Genomic DNA, 8,917 nt, shown 5'->3' with positions numbered 1-8,917 from the left:
CACCTCACCTCAGAAAGCCACCACTGAGGGCAGGCCTGGCAGTCCCCCAGGATTGTCGCTGGCTGGTAGGGGGAGGCAGGTTGTTGGCTGATCTTTATTTAATTACGATGTTGAGCCCTGTGGAACACGCCTGCCCACTGGGCAGCTGGGAGAACAACCTGTCACACAGCTAAAGCAGCAGGTATCCTTAGGGGAACACTGCAGAGTAAAAGCCTCAGTGACCCCATAATCGGAGTAATGAAGATAAATCACACCTCGAGCTGCCTGCCCACTCCTTCCTCTGCATCTAGCCGCCAACATCAGGCAACCAGAAACTCATGTTTAGCCAGCATGAGCAAGGCATGTTAAAGATCATGAAGGCAGGTGAGATTTTTTTTTCAGTTATAGTTTTCTAGAATCTCAGAGTTGGGAAAACCTTAAGCATCACCTCTTCCAGCCTCTCCATCTAAAGCAGGACTCCTCTTGACCATGAGCGTCCTGAACGACCTGCATACCTCTGACAGACAGGCAGCACACGGCCTCTGCAGGGAATCAATTCATTTTCAACCAGTCTGTCTTCTGAGTGTGTCCTTCTTTTGCGTTAAAATCCTCTTTTCTGTGGTTTCTATCTCCTTGATTCAAGTTCAGCTTCTGGGATCACACAGAACAGACCCTAATGATCATGGTGACCTTGAACAAGTCACTTTCTTCTGGCCCCATTCTCGCTTTCTGTTGTGGCACCTATTCGGTGTTTGAGTTGTTCAGAAGGTGGCTGGTTACTCCACCAAAAGCCAGGCTGAGCTCTGACCTGGCCTCCAGCTGCTGGCACCCACCCAGGAACCTGCACAGAGGGGCTGCTTGCAGCTGAAAGCCGAACAGAACAGGGCTTCTCCCATCCCTAATCAGACCCCAAGGGAGCACCCTGTGTGGATGATGGTGGCTGGATGCCAAATGAAGTGAAATATCTCCTTTTCTCAGACTGTTAACTTTCTTCTTGTTTAAGGAAAGGGAGGATAATGACATTTAGCACTTCACAATCAGCGGTAAAATGAGCAGATAGAAACAGATCCCCAGCAGGCAGGCATGCTTCCAGTGAGAAACCCTCCCCAGCTCCATGGGGCTGAAGTCACTGTCAAGGCTTGTTGAGGGGCACAGCCAGCTCCTTCCTTCTCCCCCAGCTCCTCCCCACGGGCAGCCATTCCAGGCTGCACCTCACATGGGCTCTACCCAGCCCTCACTTCCTGCTTCCTGCCTCTTCTCACCCTATTCCACCTGCCCGGAGCATCTTTCCTACCACCCAGGTCTGTTTGGAATATGACCGCTGTAATTTTGATGAGAGGAGGAGGGGGATGTTCTTGGCAAGCAGTAGTGAGCAAACAATGGTGGAGCTGTGCAAAGCTTCAGCTGGCCTCTAGGTGGCCACAAAAGAATAATTTCAGCAGGGAAGTCAAAGAAAATCACCACGGTCATCATCACCACTATCACAACTATTTGCTGAGAACTTGCCATGGGCCATTAACTGTGGCACGTGTTTCATCCACCTGGCCCTATTTAATCCTCACAAGACCATGAGCTATAATCAGCATTGTCTCCATTTTACAGATGAAGAAACTGAGGCTTGAAGAGGTTCAGTAACTTTCCTAAGGTCCCTCCCCACTGCCTTGAATAGCAGGCAGGCTAAAGAATACTAATGAATGGCTTTTTAACTATTTGGGGTTTAGATGATTACTTTCTCTTCTATCACATATGTTGGTCTATAAACTGAACACTTAAAAATATCGGGGCTGGGGGGTCGGGGCCAGCCTGGTGGCTCAGGTGGAGCCCCGTGCTCACCGAGATCGCCGGTTCGATTCTGACATGGGCCAGTGAGCTGCGCCCTCTATAGCTAAGATTGTGAACAACACCTCTCCCTGGAGTTGGGCCGCCATGAGCGGCTGGAGCTGGGCGTGAGCTGCCATGGGCTGCTGTGAGCTGGCAACCAACTGCCTCAGCCGAGGGGAGCGCAAGGCTCATAATACCAGCCAGGGCCAGGGAGCTGTGTTGTGTCCTACACAACTAGACTGAGAAACAACAGCTTGAACCAGAGTGGGGTAGGAAGGCGAAAGAAGAGGGGAAAAAATCAAATTGGGGGCAGCCTGATGTCTCAGTTGGTTAGAGCGCGAGCTCTGAACAACAGAGTTGGCAGTTCGATTACCACATGAGCAAGTGAGCTGCACCCTCCACAACTAAGATTAAAGACAATGAGCTGCCCCTGAGCTTCTGGAGGGGCAGCTGGATGGCTCAGTTGGTTACAGCGTGAGCTCTCAGCAACAAGGTTGCCTGTGACTGGACTTGGAGTTGAGCTGCGCCCTCCACAATTAGATTGAAGGACAATGACATGGAGCTGATGGGCCCTGGAGAAACACACTGTTCCCCAATAACAATTAGAAAAAAAAATCTGAATGTATTTTCCATGTTTATGTTTCCAAACCTGGCAATAGCTCTTGTTCAATTTTGGCATGTAAATTCTTTCATTAAACTGAGGCTGTGAATTTTATTTGTCATTCACAGAATAAAAGAAACAAACAAAAGAACCTCTGTATTTATGGTGGAGATCTATTGTTTCCTCTGCCCAGAGCTCCTCCCTGCTAGGAATAACACATTTCTTCTTCCTGGGCTAGGAATTACTCCCTCCCCATTCTGCGAGGCAGTGGAAGGGCTGCCAGTCATAATACCCTGCCCTCTGACCATAAGTTGGACCAATCAGAGTCCTTTTCAGAGGGTTTTCTAACTGGGTGCAGGGATAGAAAATGCTCTGTCTGCTGGAACTGTTATTAGCGGCTATCCCAGTTGGGATTAGGCTTAGCCTTGGGCACCAAAGACCTAAAAACAGTATCACTTCAGTGCGTGCCCATGCCCCCTGTCCCTTCACCTACCAGGTACCTGCTGAAGTCATCCTGCAAGCACCTGCCACTCTCCACCTCACTGGCAGCACTGGGTAGTTGATACCCCGGGGAGCAGCCTTCAACTGCTGGAGAAAGGAAGTTAGAGAACACCCAAGCCTCATGGAAGGGGGTGGAGATAGGATAATTCTGAGGCACGTTCCGTATTCCTCCAGAGGTCCCATTGGCATTGAGGCCCATTGCCCATAGTAATAACCCGCTCAATCATGCTCACACCCTGTACTCATGCCCACCCTTCCCTCACTCATTTCCCACTCCCCTAACAGTGGTTTCTGAGATCACCTCCCAAATAAACTGCTTCTCTTAGACTCTGATTCAGGGGCTGCTGCTGGGGGAGCCCAACGTTAGACACCCTTGAAGTCCTAATGTATCCAAAGAGGAGGACTCCACTATCTCAGTACTCCCTTGGTACTTTCTTTGTATCTCTAATACAACACATCATGGTTTATTTGTTGTATTTGTTAAGTATGAAGAAAGAGTGAAGATAGGGGATACATAAAACTGAGTCACTTAACTAGCCTGGGAACTTAAACCTTTCGGACTTTCCAATCCTGCGTCAATGCCTGGGTGTACATCTGGACAGGTACCAGACCTCCAGATAACCTTCTGATTACTCCCTGATAGGCTTGCATATCCAGACCACCTGACATCCATTATCCAGACCCCTGACATCTGACTGATAACAATTCTGGACCAATCCTAGAGCTAAGAATGCAGGACAGATAATTCTCAAGAATGTACTTTTTATTTAAGAACTTTTAACCTTTCTTCTTCAGAACACTTAAGGGATTTTTACCTAGCTGTGTTCTTAGTTTGCACACTATAAGACCCTTGAATAAATCTTTATGATTTATTTCTAACAAAGCCTTCAGTCTCTTTTTGAGTTCATTCAACAACTATAAAATAGGAAGGAATATGCATTTATTGAGTACCAGCTGTGCACCAGGCACTGTACTAGGCGTCATATGCTCATTCATTAATTTATTCATGAATTAACTCATTCAACAAATATTTATTGAGCATTTACAATGTACTAGGCAAAGATCTAGGCCAGGGGTTGGCAAACTATGGCCTACAGGCCAAATTTGGCCCATCGCCTGTTTTTGTAAATAAAGTTTCATTGGAACACACTCATGCTCATTTGTTCACATGCTTGTATGGCTGCTTTCAGGCTATAACAACAGAGTTGAGTAGTTGTGACAGAGACATATGTCCTGTAAAGCATAGGATATTCACTGCCTGGCCCTTTATAGAAAAAGTTTGGTGCCCCTTGTTCTGCGCACTGGGAAAACCGCAGTGAACAAAGCAAACAAAACCCTCCCCTTTTGGATGGAGTTTGCATCCTACTAGAGTTAGGGGAGAGGTAACACAAATAAACCAAAAGCTAGGTAAGATATTTAGTATGCTAAGTGGTGATAAATGCTATGGAGAAAAAATAAAGCAGAGAGGATCAGGAGTGCTGGGGGTGGGGAGGGTTGGACTGGGGATTGCTATGAAAAATAGGGTGTCAGGAAATCCTAACTACAAAGGTGACATTTGAGCCATGTGGATGTGGCGGGAAAGAGCTGCTGGGTAGAGGAACGGCAGATGCCAAGGGCCATCCTGGAGTATTAACAAAGTTAATCCTATATTGAGCACTAAGTACCAGGCACCCTTCAAGTGCTTTACATACATAATCCCATTTAATTACTTAAAGTCATCATCTCATTACACACTTAATCTCACAAAAGAATGGTCTGAATATATTTCTATTACTAATATGTATACAGAACTTTCAGTTTACAAAGTTATTCTGTGATGTTGTTTGCTTGCTCTTCACAGCATTTCAAGGTTAGTGACCTCACTGTAGTAGAGTCAAAGACCAGAAAGGTCAAGTCCCTTGCCCCAGGTCACACAGCCAGTAAGTGCTGGAGGTGGAAAGCAAACACAGGTCTGTCTGGATCCAAATGCTGTATTCCTCTCTCTACGCCACCAGCCTCAAAGGCATGAACTCTACCTCTTCCACTCACACCTCACTCAAATCCTGTACCAAAGAGAAAAGGCAAAGGCGTGTTAAAAGGAACTCAGTTTCCATCATCCTTACAGATGAGAGTGACCAGATAAACTGCTGGAGTAACACTCAGAACTCACAGACCTTTGATTATTCTCTCTGTCCTGGGGCACCTATGCTGTGCCACAGACTTCTTCTGGCTGTGCTAGTGTTCTGCAGGGCTAACCCAAAGCCAGTACTCAAAGGAAGTTGCTGGTTGATGGATTAACTATCGCTGAGGTTTTGTTTGGTTGCATTTTTAGCAGGGCATTCTTGAGAATTGAGGGAATTATTTAGAAAGACATTAATTCAGCAAATAAGTTTTGATATTTACTAGGTGCAATTGAGATTTACTATGTGCAAAACCTTTTTACGTAGTAAACAGACTTATGATGGCAGGGCTAGAGATGAACAGGACAGGGCCCCTCCCCTCTGGGAGCTCGCAGTCTGTAAGGGTGAAGAGAAACTGTGTGTGTCCTGCATCACCTACTCTGTGCCAGGCACTGTGCTGAGCCCTTTACATTAAACCAACTCCTTGCATCTTCATCACAACTCTATGGGGGAGAAGTCACTACTATTTTAAGGATGAGGCCTCTGAGCCTCAGGGAGGCTGAGTATCTCACGCACAAATACATAGTAAGTGGGTGACAAAGCAAGGATTGGCACTCAGGTCTGTTTGCCTCATTGAGTGTACACTTCCAGATGTCACACACCTCAAAGAGTGAATGGGCCAGATGAGAGACGCAGATGAAATTCTGAGGAGAGTGCAGTCTGTGCTAGTGGGGACGTCAAGGAAGGCTTACCAAAGAGGGTGCCACTGAGCTGGGCTATAAAGATCAGATTTCCAGACAGAGAGGACCCAGCCAAACGGAAAGAGTCTGTTTGTGTGATGGCTCCCACAACTCCACAACCTTGGTTATGGGTCACCACATATTTGATACAAATAAGTTGCCATTAGAAGCTGTGAGAGCAGAGATTGGGCTGTGCATCAAACAGATTTGGAGATGAATCTTGTCTCCCCCTTTTACTAGTTGTGTTGACCATGGACAAGCTAACCAATCTTTCCAAGCCTCGGTTGCCTCATCCGCAAAATGGACATAGGAGTGATATTTATACCTCATGGGATTGTTGTAGGACTTAATCAGACATGGGTGTAAAATGTTTAATATTGTTCCTGGCACATAGCAAGGGCTCTATACATGTGAACAATGATTATATAACGATTAGTGGTCACACTCTTCAATTCTGAGGAATCTTGATTAAAAAAAGAGGCCTACCTTCCCAGCCCCCTTGTGATCGCTAATCATTTTAGGCTTAGGCACTGAACCAATAAACAAGTGGTACTCTCTGGGCCCAAGGAGAAGAGGCCCATGAAGATGGAAGTGGACTGGCCTACCACACAGGGGCAGAGTGGGGGAGTCCTTTGAAACCAGAGGAAGCAGCAAAATGATGCTTCTCTCCTTATGGTGTGTGAGGGGAGTCATGCAGTCCCCAAATCAGAATGGGCTAAGGGATGGACCATATGTTTTCAGTTACATTTCTCATCGAACCCTCAGAACACCCGTATGTGGTGGTATTATGATTTCTGTCTTACTGATGAAGATACAAGGAAGTAACAGGCCCAAGGTTACATATCAAGGAAGTGGCTGGGCAGGATCCAATTCAAGGCTTTCTTCCCATTTCCAGCCCAGTCTATCTAGACCACTCTGGGCTAATGGGGTGGGGGTGGGCTCAGGAGTCCACGAGATGAACTGTCCTGATGGCTTTCTGGAGTCTGTTCCCTTCTCTTCTACCCACTGCCACAGTCTGGCCATTGTAGGAGTCTCTCTTCTGGCCTCTCTCCCCATCGTCTTCCTCCCATCTCAATTCACACCTCACTCAGGCAAAGAAACACAGTTGACCATGTCCTTCCCTGGTGTAAAACCCTTCCATTGCCCACAGGCCTGCTTCTCACTCTGGCCAGTGTCCTTAACAGAGGAGGTGGCCATCTTCCTGGAGTGACAGTTATATTTGTTTGCAAATTTTAACAAATACATGCTGCACAGTGGAATGCAAAACATCCAGGGATTTCTCTCAGAAAAGGAGTTGTTTTAGGCTAAGCCTCAAAACAAATGTGTGTATGTTGTGGGGGGAGGGGAGTATCATTCTTCAGAGAAAAAGTTTCACCGGCCTCAAAGATTAAGAGAAACTTGCAGCCTGGTCCCGCAGGCCCTGCCACACTGGCACCCACTGCCTTTCCTGTGGTGCTTCCATGATGCAGGGGAGTGTTTGTGCTCCAGAAATATCTTTAAGTCTTCTTCCTTACAGCTAGTTGTGACTTACCGCCCCCCACCCCCATCCCTGACTAGAATGTCTTTCTATCTCCCCTTTTCAGCCTGGGAAGCTCCTAGTTATCCTTAAACGTCCAATCCCATGTCCTTTCCTTCAAGAAGCCTTCCTTGATCCCACCACCCCCATCCTTGCAATGCTGCTCCCTTGGCATTTTGCTTTTCCCTCTTCATAGCTTCTTACCTCAGGCTGCTGAGACTACCACTTTGAGATGGAGTCTCTCCGGGAGATTATGAGCAACTTGAGGTCAGGGAAATCACCATTAAATCTGCCTTCACTTGGTCATCCAACTCACACTCAGAGCCCCTCCCGGTGCCAGGCAATGGCTCTGGATGCAGGAACTACTCAGTGTGTCCTTGGAGGAGGTCTGACCTGAGGGAGAGACAAACCATCCATTCATTTATTGATTGATATATTAAAAGAACAAACGAAAAGCAAAACCTTTTGCTAATCCCCATCTGGGCCAGGCTCTGTGCTCAAGGTATAGAAAAGAGCAAAACCTGTGCCTGCCCCAGGGGCTCCCCATCTGGCCAGAGGTCAATGGAAACCACTAAAGGCGTGGTGCTGAAGAGCATCAAGGCAGGTATGGGGTCCTTTTGTTTGGAATGACAATGAATGAATAAATAATTTGCCTCTGTGGGATTTTTTGTTTTCTTTTAGGGAAGTTGTGAGGTTTTCACCATGAATGAGCTCTGTAAAACAACACACCCAATAAATGATTGATCAATTGATTGATTGACATGTCACACAGGAAGTTGCTATAGGCCATAGGGCTAGATTCTGGGTCTCCACCACCCTGGACTTTCTCAGTGGGGAGAAAATCTACTCTGACCCTGGCTGGCTTGAGCAGGCTCTGCAGCTCCAGGCTATGGAGCCTCCTGCAAACTCCAAGTAAAATGCAGCAGTTCTCAGCCTGCCTCCCAAGGGGGTCGTGAGCATTAATTAGTTACCATTGGTAAAGTGTTCTGAAGATGTGGGGTGTATAAACACAGCAAGTCATTAGGACTCTCCACACCACTATGCACTACAGCCTGGGAACTGCTAATTGAGAAATAATTAACACCTCAGGGTGCAGAGGACGGATGTTGGCTTTTCCAGGATTGGAAGGGAGGTAATAATGTGCACAGGGAGCAGAGAGAACTATAAGGCTGCTTTGGATCCCGAAATATACCGAAGATTATACACCTCCTCTCTCAAAGGAAGACGCATGGGGAATATTGTCTCAGGAAAACCTTTGGGACTGCACACCTTGGGGAAAGCCCCCACCCCAGTGGGGCTGAGCCACATTCTTAGAGCAAAAGCACTCAGGTCCGGCCCAGCTCTGCGCAGCCAACTAGGTGGTTGGGCAGATAGCAATTGTGTGGTCCATCCCAGCTGTGTTTCCCCAGCTGTAAGACCAGGACGATAACGTGCATCTACCATCTCCTCTATCCGTGCACCGACGTGCATCTACCATCTCCCCCATCCGTGCACCGGGTTTTCTAGTGCCTTTCTTCAGGGCCAGCAGATCCACCCAGGCTGCACATCAGGGTTTTCTGGGCGACTATAAAGTACTGATGCCCAGGCTGACCCAGATCAATAACCAGCATTTCGGGGCTAGGGCTGGGGGGCATATGGAATTCCAGTGTCGTCAAAGTGG

This window comes from Rhinolophus sinicus, chromosome 14 (genome assembly GCF_057876585.1).
Source record: "Rhinolophus sinicus isolate RSI-liver-muscle chromosome 14, RSI-T2T, whole genome shotgun sequence".
In the NCBI taxonomy this organism is placed as follows: domain Eukaryota; kingdom Metazoa; phylum Chordata; class Mammalia; order Chiroptera; family Rhinolophidae; genus Rhinolophus; species Rhinolophus sinicus.
The sequence above is the reverse complement of the archived record's forward strand: the minus strand, read 5'-3'. Positions refer to the sequence as shown.